At 37.8% G+C, this 15,995-nt stretch overlaps 1 protein-coding gene across 12 annotated transcripts in view; it reads left to right on the top strand.

Annotated features, from left to right (window-relative positions):
- The window catches only part of Syt14 (synaptotagmin 14), a 165,208-nt gene that overhangs the window by 122,145 nt on the left and 27,068 nt on the right, over positions 1 to 15,995 (top strand). The window lies entirely within an intron of this gene.

Genomic DNA, 15,995 nt, shown 5'->3' with positions numbered 1-15,995 from the left:
TTAAAAGTAAAAAAAAAGTCCTTGTTATACTTTTCATCCTTTTTGAGAAAAGACTGAAGTATTTTTCAGTGAAAAATTATGACCTCAAGCTTTTTAATTTTTTTGCAGATTATATTCATACACTGTATATTTCTATATATATATTTTAACAAAATTCCCACAAGGCATTGCAGATTACAGGAGAGTAATGACTGCATTGTTTATTTAAACCAGGGAGATGCATTATGTCACATAGTTATTTCAGTATGAGAAAATCTGTGACTTGGGTAAGTGTAAATTATGACTTATATTTATTCCTTTCTGTGTTATATTGGAAAAGAAACATTTTATAATGTAAATATGCAGACTTTAGAATAGATTTAAATTTTAAATTAGAGGTCTGATGTTTCACGGTTGTTTCTAAGCTTTGACCATGTGAGCCAGAAGCCTGGGCTCCGGCCCATTGCATCATACCAGGCAATATCTGAACCTGCCAGCTTCCATTCACCGTGCAGCCAAGCTACTTCAACCAGATCCTTGCAGGATCTTTATAAGGAAAAGATGATGGTAGGTTTAATATTTCAGTTTTATTGACAGAATTAACACATCACTTAAAAATTTTAGAATAAGCAATTTTTGTAGCTCGAGTTTTCCTGCCTGGCCCACAGTCAGGACAAATCTCTCTCACCTGCCAGTCCCACAGCCGCTCAGATACAACCAAGTAAACACAGAGACTTATATTGGTTACAAACTGTATGGCCATGGCAGGCTTCTTGCTAACTGTTCTTACAGCTTAAATTAATCCATTTCTATAACTCTATATCTTGCCCCCGTGGCTCGTGGCTTACCGACATCTTCACATGCCGTTTGTCATTGTGGCGGCTGGCAGTGTCTCTGACTCAGCCTTCCACTTCCCAGCTTTATTCTCCTCCTTGTCCCGCCTATACTTCCTGCCTGGCCACTGGCCAATCAGTGATTTATTTATTAACCAATCAGCAACACATTTGACATACAGACCATCCCACAGCAAATTTTGGGGAAATGCCTTTTAAAACATTTTTTGTTCTTGAGAATTCCATACATTTATACAATAAAATATGATCATATTTCCCCAATTTCCTCCCATGTCTCCCTCAACATATCCCCATCCCAATTGCATGTCTTCTTTTAAATGACCCACTAATTCCAGTTAGCGCTGCTCACATGTGCATATGGATGTGGGGCCATCACTGGAGCATAGGACTCCACCAGTGGCCTGCATATTTAATAATTTCATTTTTCTTTACAGTTGAGTTGTATTTCACTATGTAAATGCCTTTTTAAATCAGAGTGCTTTATAAGAAGAAACAAAGGAGGACCATGCAGACAATATTTTAGGGGTATACATTTTTATAAACATGAAATATTCTGCTATTATTAATCCAGTTTTTAAAATTTTTTACTATCTAGTATGGATAAGTAGTAGTTTTCTATGGAGAACAGGCTCTTATATAATAATAACTGAGTTAAATTAGAAGAGAAAGACTGGCATCAAAAACTGTGTGTTCATATTACTTTGATGACTTCATCTGTTCCCAGTTCTATATTAATTGTATTCTTTGCCATAAACAATAGTACAGTTTTATCTCTGCTCAAACTAAATGTCTCCTTCATTGCGTGTATTTACTCTGTAGTCATGGATTCTATAATATTTTTAGCCAGGCAGTACAGTAAGTTCCTAAGCGCTACTTACAAGAAAGTGCTAGGTAAGTAGCTTCTAAAACATACAATGTACATCTATGGAAAGGTGTCTATCTTCTGCTCTTAGAAGGTACCAGTGTGCCTGTCATATTTAGTAGCTGCATCTCATTGCTCTTTAGCCTTGCTTTCCCCTTCCCACCTTTCAGAATTTTAGAACTGGTCACATTTAAGTTTTTAGGCCAACTTATAACACTGTTATACTGAATGTAAAAATATAGTATCGATAGAACTCATGTATTTTCTGTATGTGCCATAGTACTAATGTTCTCTTTGCTTACTTTTAATATAAGCTAAATGGAGAATTCTTGTTATTGTAATTTACTTGAGAGAGGTCTTTGATTCTGTAAGACATGTTTATGACGTACATTTGTGGGGGAAAAAGATTACTTGCATATTTAGTCATTCATTCTGATAGCTTTTTAGTAATTGTTTATTGTTATTATTGTAAGAATATTAACCTTTCACCAAAGAAGTTTTAATCCAGCACCTGAACTTACAAATTACTTTTAAAATGTGCTTAAAGTTTACAGTTTATTTCATAGATATTAACATAATACACACATAGTATTTAGTTTCATAAATAGTTTTTCAGAACTTGAGTCAGGACACACAAAAATGACTTTTTAATAACTCTGTGATAGTTTTTGCTACTGGAAAGATTAAAACAGCATTGAAATGTGGCTATAGCTTGAGTTTGCCTCCTTGACCAATGCACATAGAAAATATGTTGAAAGTTGAAAGATGTGACTTCCTTTTCAACCAGCTACATAAGCTTTCTAAAGTATTTTGAACATCAAGTTTCTGATGACTAAAATGAAAGGATTTAGACCAGTGACCTTTAGGCTGTGTTTGTCTCTGATATTCTGATTCTACTAACATTATGAAAGAAGTTAGATAAGAACAGAAATGGGATAAACTTTATTACATTTGTTTATTTAATGGTGTGTATTTTTATGTGAGTGGGTAGGTGAGGTGGATGCATATGTGCCACAACGCTTGTGTGGTAGTCAAGAGGATGGTTTTCAGGACTTGATTTTCTCCTTCACCATATGGGTCCTGGGGATCAAACTCAGGTCATCAGCCTTGGTGGCAAGTGCCCTTATCCATTGAGCCAGAAATGGGATAAATTTTAAGTGTTTACACTGTCATTTTTTGCAGTGGACATGTACTGTTTTCTAGTTTTTCCATACCTTTTCAACTTTCTAAAGCCTGAGGGAGTCCACCTCCTTTAGACACTCTGTAATACTCACTTTCCAAGGCTTATATGTGTTTAGAGCAAGGCATTGAGGTCTAGATTTACATTTGATGTTTGTTTTGTTATAAAATATGAGCCAGAAAAGTACAAAGGGAATCTCATTTTTAAAGGTTAGAAGTAAAGAAAAATATTTAGTAGATGTTCAGTCTTTGTCTTCTTCATGCTATAGACTCCATAGGACTTGTAATAATCCAGGAAATTGCCTGTTGCCTATTCCAGGTAAAGAATAATCGTGTTCATAAGAATATTGTAGATAATAAATTAGTCTTTACATTTCCTGTTTGTTTCAAGAAGATTTAAATTTCTATCACTGGACGTGCACATGTTCCTGCAAGTCCTCCCATGTCTTTATTCCATTCTTGGATCTATTGAAGGAAAATGCACATTCACAGGTGTTAGGTGTGCAGTGTTCCTCCGTTGGAAAGGCTAGTCACCCTTACCTCCTTGTTAGCAGTCCAGGTGGGCGTGCTACCCATTCTGGGCACTTTGCAAGGTTGTGATGATGCTGAGTGTGACAAACAGTGAGTGTGGAACCTTTATAGTTACTGTAAATAGGAGTTGCTATCCTGTGATTAAACAGTATCCCTACTTAGTTTGAATAATTCTAACATTTTTATGCAGATTTATTATACCTAATATTTTCTGGTATTGCTAACCATTGCAAATATAATGATTATTTTATTTTCTTTCTTAGGCCCAGAATTTGGGTTTTATTCTATTATAAAATTACCTGATATCATATAGTCAAATATATAATTTGTTTAGGAAAGCTGTATCTTCATATTTCTATATTTGTTTACTTCACTTTAAAGGATCAATGTTACCTATAGGTTAATGTTCCATGTCACTTGCTCATCAGGAGTTCTTAAGAAGATTTAGACTTTTATAACATGAAAATTTACTCTCTTGGGACATTCTCTTTTAAATCTTATTTAAATACTATGTTTTATAACCAAGCCTTTCCTAAATAACCCAGCTCTAGCCTGTTATCACTGAATATCAGTGAACCTGAGATGGTTAACAACATGGGAAGTCTTGATACAAATCAGGCAAGTTGGCCAAAACAAGAATGAAAGTAATAGTTTGTTTATTATGACAGCTAAATAGTGATATTTCTTCTTCCTTTACTTGCCATTGAAATGATAGTATCGTGATTTACCAAAGTGCACACATACTCTCTTCATTTTTATACATATAAAGTCAAAGATATCTTGAAAGGGAGATTTCTACCAGGGCCTGAGGGTTAAAAAAAATCCTAAAAGATCACAGGTAGCAAAACAAATGAGGGTCAGAAGGGTATCAGACTTCCCATACTAAAACCAAGGCTTCAAAATTGCAAGAGAAACTTATTTCTCTATTATGTGTTTCATATGTCCTCAGCACAACCCTTTGTTAGGTCTATTCCAGTTCTTTTGTGGTGACAGTACCTGAGAAGACAAGTGAAGAACTTTATGTTTGTACCTAGAGTTTTCCTGCCTGGCCCACAGTCAGGACAATTCTTTCTCACCTGCCAGTCCCACAGCCGCTCAGACACAACCAAGTAAACACAGAGACTTATATTGGTTACAAACTGTATGGCCATGCCAGGCTTCTTGCTAACTGTTCTTACAGCTTAAATTAATCCATTTCCATTAATCTATACCTTGCCCCGTGGCTCGTGGCTTACCGGCATCTTCACATGCTGTTTGTCATCGCGGTGGCTGGCAGTGTCTCTGACTCAGCCTTCCACTTCCCAGAATTCTTCTCCTCCTTGTCCCACCTATACTTCCTCCTGCCTGACTACTGGCCAATCAGTGTTTTATTTACTAACCAATCAGAACAACACACTTGCCATACAGAACATCCCACAGACTTACCCTTTTCTTTTCTTTCTTTATTTTTTTTTCAAAAAGGAAGGTTTTAACCTTAACAAAGTAAAATTACACATAATTTCGGAATTTGGGCATAGCTTCTTTTGCTACTTCCTGCTGGAGGGGGGCACTGTATCTTATGGGGACACAAAGAAAATTTTAGGATTATGGAATAATCCATGAGGCTGTATTGTCTGAGCCAGTTGCCTTCAAACTATTCTGGATGTTGGGTCATCTGGGCCATGGTGTCATCGGAGACCTTTCAGGGGGTCTTGGCTGGTCAAACCTGATGTATCTTAATCTGGAACAAATCCATAGCCTCTGGCTTTCTGTGGAAACAAAAGCAGAGCCTCCTTTCCAAGGCATCACATCCTTACATCCAAATTTTGAAGTCAAGGTATCTTTAAAATATACATATTGGTTTAACTCAACATCTTTTATGATCAAATGTTTTTCTGCAGTTAAAAATCCCAAAGACAACACATTCCAGATTCTCTGTGTAATATTCATCTTTGCGTGGCTTATTTTTTATATTAATTTTACTGTCTCTTTAAAGACTTTATTTTTTAAAACTATGTATTTGTTTCTATAACTGTATATATCACCTTTTTTGTCTCTTTCAAGCCTACGTATATTTTACACACATTGTAAACTATTACATCTGAATCTGTCTTATTGTGAATCTATTGCTTTAAACTGCAGCGTTTGTAAGACTGAAACGGGGCTATGGCTGCTGGCTCCGCCCACCTCAGCTTCCCAACATGGCGGTGGTACATTTACCGCCAGCTCTGGGAGCTATCGTGGGTCTATGCTTTTATCCAAGCAGCATGTAGCCCAGAAACCTCTTTTTTTTTTTTTTTTTTGTACTAGCAAAGGCTAAGTCCACCACACAGCTTAATGTGCCACTTGCAGAGGCCTCATTCCCGCCATACTGCAGATCGAGCACACACGCCAGGAACCCCCCAGTAGATCAAACCAGCAGGCTGCCGCTCATTTGAGAGAGACAAATTAGGAAGCTGTTTTTAGCTCCGTTTTAGAATCTTATCTCAGGTTTTAGGTGGAAACTCTTGCCCCACGTTGGGCACCATTTGTAGCTGGAGTTTTCCTGCCTGGCCCACAGTCAGGACAATTCTCTCTCACCCACCAGTCCTACAGCCGCTCAGACCCAACCAAGTAAACACAGAGACTTATATTGCTTACAAACTGTATGGCTGTACCAGGCTTCTTGCTAACTGTTCTTATATCTTAAATTAACCCATTTCTACAAATCTATACCTTGCCCTGTGACTCGTGGCTTACCAGCATCTTCACATGCTGTTTGTCATGGTGGCGACTGGCAGTGTCTCTGACTCAGCCTTCCACTTCCCAGAATTCTTCTCCTCCTTGTCCCACCTATACTTCCTCCTGCCTGACTACTGGCCAATCAGTGTTTTATTTACTAACCAATTAGAACAACACATTTGCCATACAGAACAGCCCACATTAAATAATGGTTTCAGATATTTCAACCCAGAGTCATCTGGCTCCATTGAGGTATGAGGCAAGAGCATGTTGCATAGGTTGCTCACCTCATGGCTGCCAGCATGCAGAGGTAAAAAAGGTCAGGGAACATTTTTCCTTTGCCCACTTCCAGTGACCTCCTTCCTCCAACTAGAGCCTGCCTTCTTTTTACCACCTCCCAGTAAAGCCATCATAAAAATCCATCAAGGAATTGATCCATTCATTAGGTCAGAGTCCTCATGACCCAGTTGCTTGCTTGCCCAAAGCCCCTAATACAAAGCCTATGAAGGACATTGCATATTCAAAGCATTTATACCCATTTTGCAGATGGCAAAGTAGACAAGTATAACTGTGATTCTCCCAAAGTCACAGTCACATTAGATTGCTTGGCAGTGGGCAAATCTTCCTAGCTCTTTCTAGTTTATTTCCTAAACTTAGGAGGAGGCTCATGTCTTAGATTCCCTAGAGTTCTAGATGCTAATCAGATTCTGCAACTAAACCATGCATCTGTGCATGGTTGGCAAAGGAAACATAAGGCAGGTGCCCTCTTCTTACTCCTCCAGCAAGTCCAAGGAAAGTTGTCTTCTTTCCATCTACATACTAGTAGCTGGTCTTGAGCTTCAGTGGTAGCAGCAGGGGTGTGTGTGTTCAGTTCATGGTAGCACCTACTTGGGAAGCAGAGCAACATGGTTCTGTTTCTTCATGTTCTGGGGCCATTCCTGCAGGACCATCTAGAGCTAATCCCTCCACTTTTCCAATAATGCTGTAAGCTCCTGGTTTCTCTGTTAAATATATCTTTTTTAAAGTACTCAAACAGGTTGTTTCCCTCACTAAACATTTTCAGCACAGTTCACAGTTCAAAGTAGAGGCATCTTAGGCAGTTCATGCTATACTAAGACATTGTCAGTCAAAACTAGGGTTTGGTTGTAGTAGATTTTTTCTTAAATACCACTTCTGAAAATTATAGTAGTAGAAAAAGACTAAGAAAGGCAAATTTTTAAATTTTCTTTATCCCAAATTGTGTTCTATATGCTGGATACAATTTTAAGTATGTATATATTAGCTTATTTACTCTCTGAGATGGATGCTGTGGCCTCAGTTTACCCAGAGTAATACATGCAGCACCTGCTCTGACAGTCTGTCTTCAGCATGTTGTGTATTGTCATTATATCTAACAATACTAAATTTGGCCTAAAGGGGATTTGAGTTATCAAGAAATGTTAATGGAAACTTTAGTGTATGAACCTGTTTTTTCTTTCAAGTAATTTGTTTCTCGTAGTTAAAAATATTTCCCAGAATCCCTAAAATCAAGATCATGAGCAGAATTTATAAACACATGAATGAAATTATAGAAAAGATGTGAAGATGTCTTTCATTTTTAGGAAAATCCTTCAGCATCAGTTAACATTACTCATGAAGAGCCAGAGGTTGTATGGAATGGCATTTACATCTGTTCAAAGTCCAATTTCAAGTGAATATTCAGCAAGGAACACCCTAAATGTAATGAAAGACCCAGGGAGCATGCTTTTCTTCAGAATAATTAAGATGTCAGCACAGTACTGCTTTCTCCTTCTGCTACTCACCCTACCCTGCAGCCTTGAAACTCCTGTCTCACTAGGCTTCCGGCCCCGTGCAGAACCAGACATTGTGGCTACAAAGACAATGATATTAATTCAGGCTCAGGAGCTGGGGGGTGGAGGGCGGGGTGGGGTCACCCCCCAGCTCATATCAGGTAAGCATTGGAAAGGTGAATTTAAGATACCAGCACTAGAAAAAATAACACCTGGGAGCCCAGAAGACACCAGCTAGTGGCATGATGTAGTATTTATTTAAATCTGTTGAAAATAAAGATAGGACCTCACACCAGTTGTGTCCAGACCTGAGTGCCTGTCTTTTTAACACCATGAGTCTAAAGGCTGGATAGCTGTGGTTTGTTCTTGTTCCACAGGATCTGCCTTTTCTCATATCATGGTTTTTCACTGTTATTTCTTGGGTATCCAGGACTACAATGTGTCATTGAGAGTCCTAATACATTGGTTGTATCTGATCATAATATTTAATATGAAACAAATGACATAATTAAGAAAACTTTAAAGATTCACTAACCGAGTAAAGTATCTTTCCAGAATTACCTACTCAAATTACAACCAATTAAACTATTAAAAATCACCTTTACTAAAAATAATTTTACCTAAAATACTTGTCGTGAAATTCACTCTTGAATATTTTGAGATGGGTATGAATGGAAAGTGGTTATATGTACTTTAAAAAAAAGTGTTAACTGTTTCATTACCTTTGGCAACTTTCAAATTTTTACATTTTAGATTTACTTTAAATATTAAAATTATGGCATTAGTTAGAAACAGAATATTTTGAGAAGAGAATAATAAAAACATGTTAAGAGGGGTTGATATCATTGTGGCAATGAAAAAAAATTTTAACCAGTGTTCAGTAGATTAGGTTTTCTTTTGATTTGGTTTATTTAAACAGATTGTGTTACCAAAGACATGAGAACTAGATTTTCAGAAACTGACAAATAATATCTCCAATTTTATTGGTCCTTTAGGAACAGAAATTTGGGGAAATATACCAAGTGGCCTATTACCTGTGTTCAAGGATGTGTTTATCTCATAGTCCCACTTGGCTGTCCTGGAGCTTACACTGTGAAATGACATGAAGTGAGAAGAAAATACTAACAGATTTGTCCAGAACAGCACTTCATGAACTAAAAAGCTTCTGTAGGTAGTTGCTTTTCATTTCCTTGCAACTTCTTTTAGTGCTCTAGGAAGACTTGTTTAAATTACATCTTATGAAATAATTGAGGGAGCTGGAGGATTCCCTATGAAGCTTCATTATGGTTCTCAGAAATATCCTTCTTTATTCATGTTTTAATAAATGTATGAATCATATTTTGCCATTTTATTTGTCAGTAACATATATAACAAAATTTGAATCAGAACTAATTTTCAAATAGTCTGTTTTGTGGCTGTCTTGGTTAGAGTTTCTATTGCTGTGATAAAATACCATGACTAAAAGCAACTTGGGGAGGAAAGGGTTTATCTTACACTTCCATGTTACAGTCCATAATGAAGGGAACCCAGGGCAGGAACTCAAGACAAGAACCTGGAGGCAGGAACAGATGAGAAGGCCATGGAAGAATGCTGTTTATTGACTTGCTCCTCCTGGCGTGTTTTGAAGGAGACAAGGGAAAGCCTCTTCACTCCCAGAGTTTCCTTTGAACAAGGTTAAACAGCATCTGAATTTTTCAATATAATGTTTCTTATACTCCCCTTTTGAGATAGTCTTGAATAAAATAATGTCTTCCATACTCTTTTAACAATTGCCAGACTCGATTTTTTTTTTAATGGTGCCCCAAATTTCTTGGACGTTTTGTGTTACCACTTTTTTGGCTTTAGTGTTTTCTTTGAGTGACGAATCTATTTTCTCTATTGTGTCTCGTCAGAGATTCTCTGCTCCATCTCTTGCATTCGGTTGGTTATGTTTGCATCTGTAGTTCTTGTTCGTTTAGTCAGAATTTCTATTTCCAGCATTCCCTCAATTTGTGTCTTCTTTATTGTCTTGATTTCAGTTTTCAAATCTTGAACTGCTTCATCTGTTTAATTACTTTTTCTTGGCTTTCTTTCATTTCTTCCAATTTTTTTTTGTTTGTTTTTTTTTTTTTCTTCCATTTCTTTAAGGGAATGTTTATCTCCTCTTTAAGGGAGTTTTTCATTTCCTCTTTAAGGGCCTCTGTCATCTTCTTAAAGTCATTTTTAGGATTGATTTCTTCTGCTTCTTCTGCATTGGTATGTTCAGGTCTTTGAGATGTAGAATCACTAGGTTCTGATGTTGTCATATAGGTCTTTATGTTGCCTGTATTTTTGCACTGGCATCTACTCATCTCTTCCTCTACTCGGTACAGGCAGTGTCTGTGTCTGAAGGTGCTTCTCTTGTTTTAACTGATAGTTTTGGTCCACTAGGAGTTCTTGGTCGAATCGGTACTGTTGGATTCTGTTTCTCTGGGAGCAGCTTAGTCCAATCAGTGTTAGTGGGTTCTGTCTCAGGGAGCAGTTGTTCCCAATGGGTGCAGGGTGGGCTTATGGCTCCAGTGGTTGTTGGGTTTGCAGAGGCTGGTTTTTTTTTTTTTTTTTGGTTTGTTTGTTTTTGTTTTTTGTTTGTTTTTGTCATTTTGTTTTGTTTTGTTTTGGTGAGGGAGCAGGGAAAGGTAGCTGCCTGGTCCCTGGGGCTCTGATGGCTGGGGCCTAGGGGCTAGAGACCTAGTCTTCCGGTCCGGAGATGGGGCCCTACCTGTCCCTAGTCGGTGTAGGGTGGACTTATGATTCTGGTGATCTGGTTTGGTGGCTGGCTAGCTCTCTCTCTTGCCTTCTCAGGTCGAGTTTTGCTTGCTCGCCAACTTCTCAGCTGATGTTGTTTCCTCTGACTGAAGGCTGCCAATTTTTGAAACCTCTCCCGAATGGGTCTCAGCTGAACAGGTTGATCAGTAAGGCAATCTCACGAACACCTCCAAGGTGTTGGGCTTTGCAGGATCGGCAGCTGGGTCCCGGGTTGGTCTCGGGCAGAATATCTATATATTTTTTGCAACCTTTTGTCTTCTTCTCATATTCAGTGCCTTGACTAGTCTTACAGTACAGTGCTGAATAGAATTAGTAAGAGCAGATGTCCCTGTCTTGTTCCTGATCTTAGAGGGGAACCATTCACTCTTTTAAGACTAAGAATATTAGCTGTGAGGTTTTCATACGTGCCCATTACGAGTTGAGGAAGGTCCCTTTGGTTCCTGATTGCTGTTGTTACAGCATTTTGTCATAAGCATTCTCTGTATCTATTGAGATACAGATTTTGTCCTTTGTTCTGTTGTGGTGGTGTATTAAATCTACTGAGTGTTTGTATGGGGGAGTGCACATGTGAGTGTGGGTGCATGTGTGTGTGGTGAGCATGTGGACAACTGGTATTGGTACTCAAGTGCTACCCACTGTTTGTTTGAAAGTTTGCTCTATAGGCCAGGCTAGCTGGATCTCAAGCTGTGAGAGATTTGCCTATCTCCACCTCTCATCTTACCATCACTGAGATCATAGGCACATACTAGTATGACTGGCTTTTTATATAGGTTCTGGTGATCAAAATGAGATCATAACATTTGTAAGGCAAGTACTTTACCAACTGAGCTGTCTCCCAGCCTATTGCTGTTTTCTATTTGTTAGTTTCACCTTACATTCCTGAATAAATCCTATTTTGTCGTGACAGCTTGCTAGTATTTTAAGGATTTTTTTGTGGTACTCATAAAAGATACAAGTGTTTAGTATGCTTTTCTTCTGATGCCTTTGCCATGTTCTGGCATTTTACTTTCAAGGAATGGACTAGAAAATGTTTTCTCCTCTTGTGTTTTGTTTTTTAATATTTTTAAGTGTTTGCTGATATATTAGTGCAGCTGTCACAAAAGACCAAAATGCAATCAGCTTACAGCAACAAACTTTTTCTTTCTAGAAGTTTGAAATTGGTGCTGGCATGTGCTGGTTCTGTCGGAGATCAGCTGGCAATGACTGTGTCCCTGGTGACCACTAGCCTGTAGCTGTGTCTCCCAGTCTTTAGTGTCTTCAGGTGGCACTCTCCCTGTATGCCTTGGTATGTTTTCTCTTCCAACAAGAGTGCTAGTCATATTGGATCAGGATCCTAACTTCTTTAATGTTGACCTTTTGAAACACATCTTCATAAGTCTGCAAAGACCTTATTTTCAGATAAGTTCACACCAGCTATAGCAGTGTTACAATTTGAATGTTTCTTTGTGGGAAATGCCTTTACTCTGCAATGGCTAGAGCTATTTGTGAAGTCATCTAGAATGGGGGTTTGCTTCTTGGGAAATTTGGGTTTCCTCTGGTATGGTTTAGTAATTCAGTTTTGTTACTCATGTATTCAGATTTTTCCATTCCCTTTTAAGCCACTTCAGAAGTTTATGTACTTATAGGAATTTCTGCAATTTGTCATCTAATTCATTGAATTTCAAGTAGTAGTCTCTTACTAACCTTTTTACTTCTAGAGGTCCATAATAATGGCCCTTTTTTTCATAGTTGATTGTAGTAGTTGGAATTTTGTCTCTTATTTTCTTGGCCACTCCAGCTAGATGTTTGTCAGTTTTCTTGGCCTTTTCAAAGAATCAGTTTTTATTTTGTTATTTTTTCTCTGTTGTCCCTATAAAGTTGTTCACTCTCATCTTGGTTTAAATCCTTGTCTTATGCTTTGGGCTTAGTGTACTCATTTTCTAAGTTGTGTTTTGTGTTGTTAAAGAGTTTTGATGATTTGAGAACTGACTTTCTTAATAAAGGCACACATGGCTATAAACCTCTGAACTAGTTTTTGCAGCATCTCATATGACATGTTTTGTTTTCATTTTCATTTGTCTCAAAATATGAATTTATTTTTTATTTCACCTTTGAACCATTATAGTTATTTACAGATTTGCTAGTTAATTTACATGTTTGTGAATTTCTCAAGTTTCCTTCTGTTAATGATTTCTAATTTAACTGTCTTAAAATTTAACTGAGACTTGTTTTTTTGCCTAACCAATTGTCTATCCTCATTTGCCCACAGAAAACATTCCATATGCACTTGAAAAGAAGTCTCTCCAGTGTTCTGCAGATAGCTGTTAGCCACAGTTGGTACACAATGCTCAGGTCTTCTCATACCTTATTGCTTTTCTTGTAAGAAAGAAGAAGCATTGTTGGCTTCAACTGTTACTATAGAATTGGCTCTAATGTTTTTTCAGTTTTTCAATGGTTGCTTTTATTTGGGGGCTACATCATTGAGTGACATTTTTATCATTATAAGATGTTTCATATTAAATTTTCTTAGTATATATTTGGGCTGATACTGGCATAGCCACTTTAGTTCTCTTTTTTGTTTATGCTTGCATGATATATCTTTATTTTCAATCATTTTTTACTGTCACCTCATTTGTGTCCTTAAATCTAACAAAGAGCTCTTATAGATGTAATGTTATTGTGACCTATTGTTTGAAATATATTCTGCCAATCCTTGATTTGGGCTTGGGATGTTTAGTTCATCTACATTCAGTGTGGTTACTGTTGATCAAAATGCCATATTACCATTTGTTTTCTGTGTCTTGCTCCTTGTCTCTCTGCTTCTCCATTACAGATTTATTTTGTATTAGGTATTTTCTAATATGCTGTCTTATTTACATTTCTACTACTCTGTTTTTCAAGTTATTTTCTTAGTGGATTTTCTGGGAATTGCAATTAACATCTTAATTTAAAATAATCTAATTCAAGTGAGCACCAACCTAATTTCAGTAGTATATAAAATGTGTTTAGTGTGTGCCCCATCAATTTTCCTTCTCCATTTTTGCTGTTATTATCATACAAATTACATCTGTATATATTAGAAGTTTATTAACAAATGTCTAGATTTATTGCTTTATTCAATGTCTTTTAAATTGGATAGTAAAGAGTTATATATTGTTTTCCCATTCCTGCCTTAACAAATTATGAAAAACATAAAATTTCTTACCTTGTAAGTTTGAAGAACATTAGTCCCAAATTGTGAGCCAGGAATAGATTCCTTCTGGAAATGGCAAGAAAGGACCTTGCTTTGTGTTTCCTTTTCTGTCTTCTAAAAACCACCTGTTTCTTGGCTCATGCTCCCTTTCTCCATCTTCCAAGCCAATAGCAATGGCATTTTGACCTCATTCTCTCATTGCCTTTGTTTCCTGACTCTCTCTTACAAAGGGGAGGGAGGAAAAGCAGTGTGCCTCATACAAAGGTGCTATGCTGTCCCACTCTAATAGTGAAAACGTTCTCCCTTTAAAGATCTCTCATCAGGTCTATAAAGTTGTTTTTCCATATAAGGTAACATTTATAGGTTCTGAGGCTTTTGAGGCCTCCAAGCCTGTGCCTGTGACACAACTTCTCCAACAAGGCCACAGCTCCTAATCCTTCCCAAACAGTTCTGCCAACTGGGGACCAAATATTCAAATATGTGAGCCTATAGGGCCATTCTCATTCAAACCAACTCATCCCACTCCTGGCCTCCATATCATAATGCAAAATACGTTTAGTCAAACTTCTAAAGTCCCCATATTTTTTCACAGTCTCAATACAATTTAAAAGTCCAAAGCCTCTTCTGAGGCTCAAGGTAATCTCTTAATTGTAAACCCCTGTAAAAGCAAATTAAAGACTTCCAACATACAATAACACAGAATATACGTTACCATTCCCAAAAGGGAGGAAAGGAGGCATAACTGTACTAAAACAAGACCAGAACCCAGTAAGGCAAACTCCAAGTCCTGTAGTTCTATGTCTGATATTGAAAGGCTTAGATGGCTCCAACCTTCCAGATTTGCTGAATACAATGCACTTCTCTCTTGTGGGCTAGTTCTACTCTATATCTGTAGCTCTACTTGGCAGATATCTCAATATTCTGGTACCTTTAACATCTTGGAGTCTCCAACACAAAGCTTCATGCTTTCACAGCTTCATGCAGTGACCTCTCAGGACCTCCATTCAGGGACTCTTCTGCAACGTGCCTAGCCTTAGCTGCTTTTCCTAACCAGAGAAGATTTCATAACCCCTTTCCTTTATCCTTCTTGATTCTAAAGCCAGAACCACATAGCCAATGCTGCCACTTTGGGCTGATTGCTTGGAATAGAGGCTAGCCCCCTCCTTGAATCACATTTATATAAACTTCAATTTGTTGGTGTTTTTTAGTTGCAGAAAATTCCTCAGGCATTTCCTTTTTACAAATTGGAAGCTTAGCTTGGTGGAGTCTTGCCCTGAGGGTGCCACTCTCTTAATTCCATTTCACATCAGGCCTTTTCTTTAATCTTCTCTTCTGAAGCACAGGCCTTGCCTCCATCAAATTTCTTGATGCTCCTTTTCCTTAAAACTGTACATTTTGTATGTTCTTTTTGCCCTGCTTGCTCTTTTTCATTGTAGACCTGCATAAGAGTGACTTCTAATGACCATGCAACAGAGTCTATATAGACTGTCTTGAAATCACCTCTGCCAACAAATTAGTCCAAAATGCTTCATTTTAGCCTCAAGCATATGTATTCTCATGACAAGGGCAAAAAAAGCAGCCACATTCTTTGCCAAAATATTGTAAGAATGTTAGCCCAGTTGCTAATATTGTTCCCTCTGAAACCTCTTAAGTTGGACCTCCAGAGTCCACATTTCTCTTAACAGTATTGACTTCCAAGCTCCTACTAGGATGTCCCATTAATCCCCTGCTAACAGCATTCAACCACTTTTCTAGTCAAAATCCCAAAATTGTCCATATTCCTCCAAAAACACCATGATCAGAACTATCATAGTCCCCACTCCTGGCACCAACTAAGAAAAGTCTTAGTTACTTTTCTGTTGCTGTGATAAGTCACCATGACCAAGGCAAATTATAGGAGAAGAAGTTTACTTGAAGCTTATAGTTTCAGGGTTAGAGTTCATGACCATCATGGTGGGGAGCATGGCAGCAGGCAAACAGGCTGATGCTGGAGCTAAGAGCTTGATCCATAAGCATAAGGTGAATAGAGAGACACTGAGAATAGTGGGGATCTTTTGAAGCCTCCAAGCCTGCCCTGTGACACAGCTCCTCCAACAAGGCCATAACTCCTAATCCTTCCCAAACAGTTCCACTAACTAGGGACC

Source organism: Peromyscus californicus, unplaced genomic scaffold, assembly GCF_007827085.1.
Source record: "Peromyscus californicus insignis strain IS unplaced genomic scaffold, ASM782708v3 Scaffold_14__1_contigs__length_90479793_seg_2, whole genome shotgun sequence".
Taxonomy (NCBI): Eukaryota; Metazoa; Chordata; class Mammalia; order Rodentia; family Cricetidae; genus Peromyscus; species Peromyscus californicus.
This window is presented reverse-complemented; position numbering and strand designations above follow the sequence as displayed.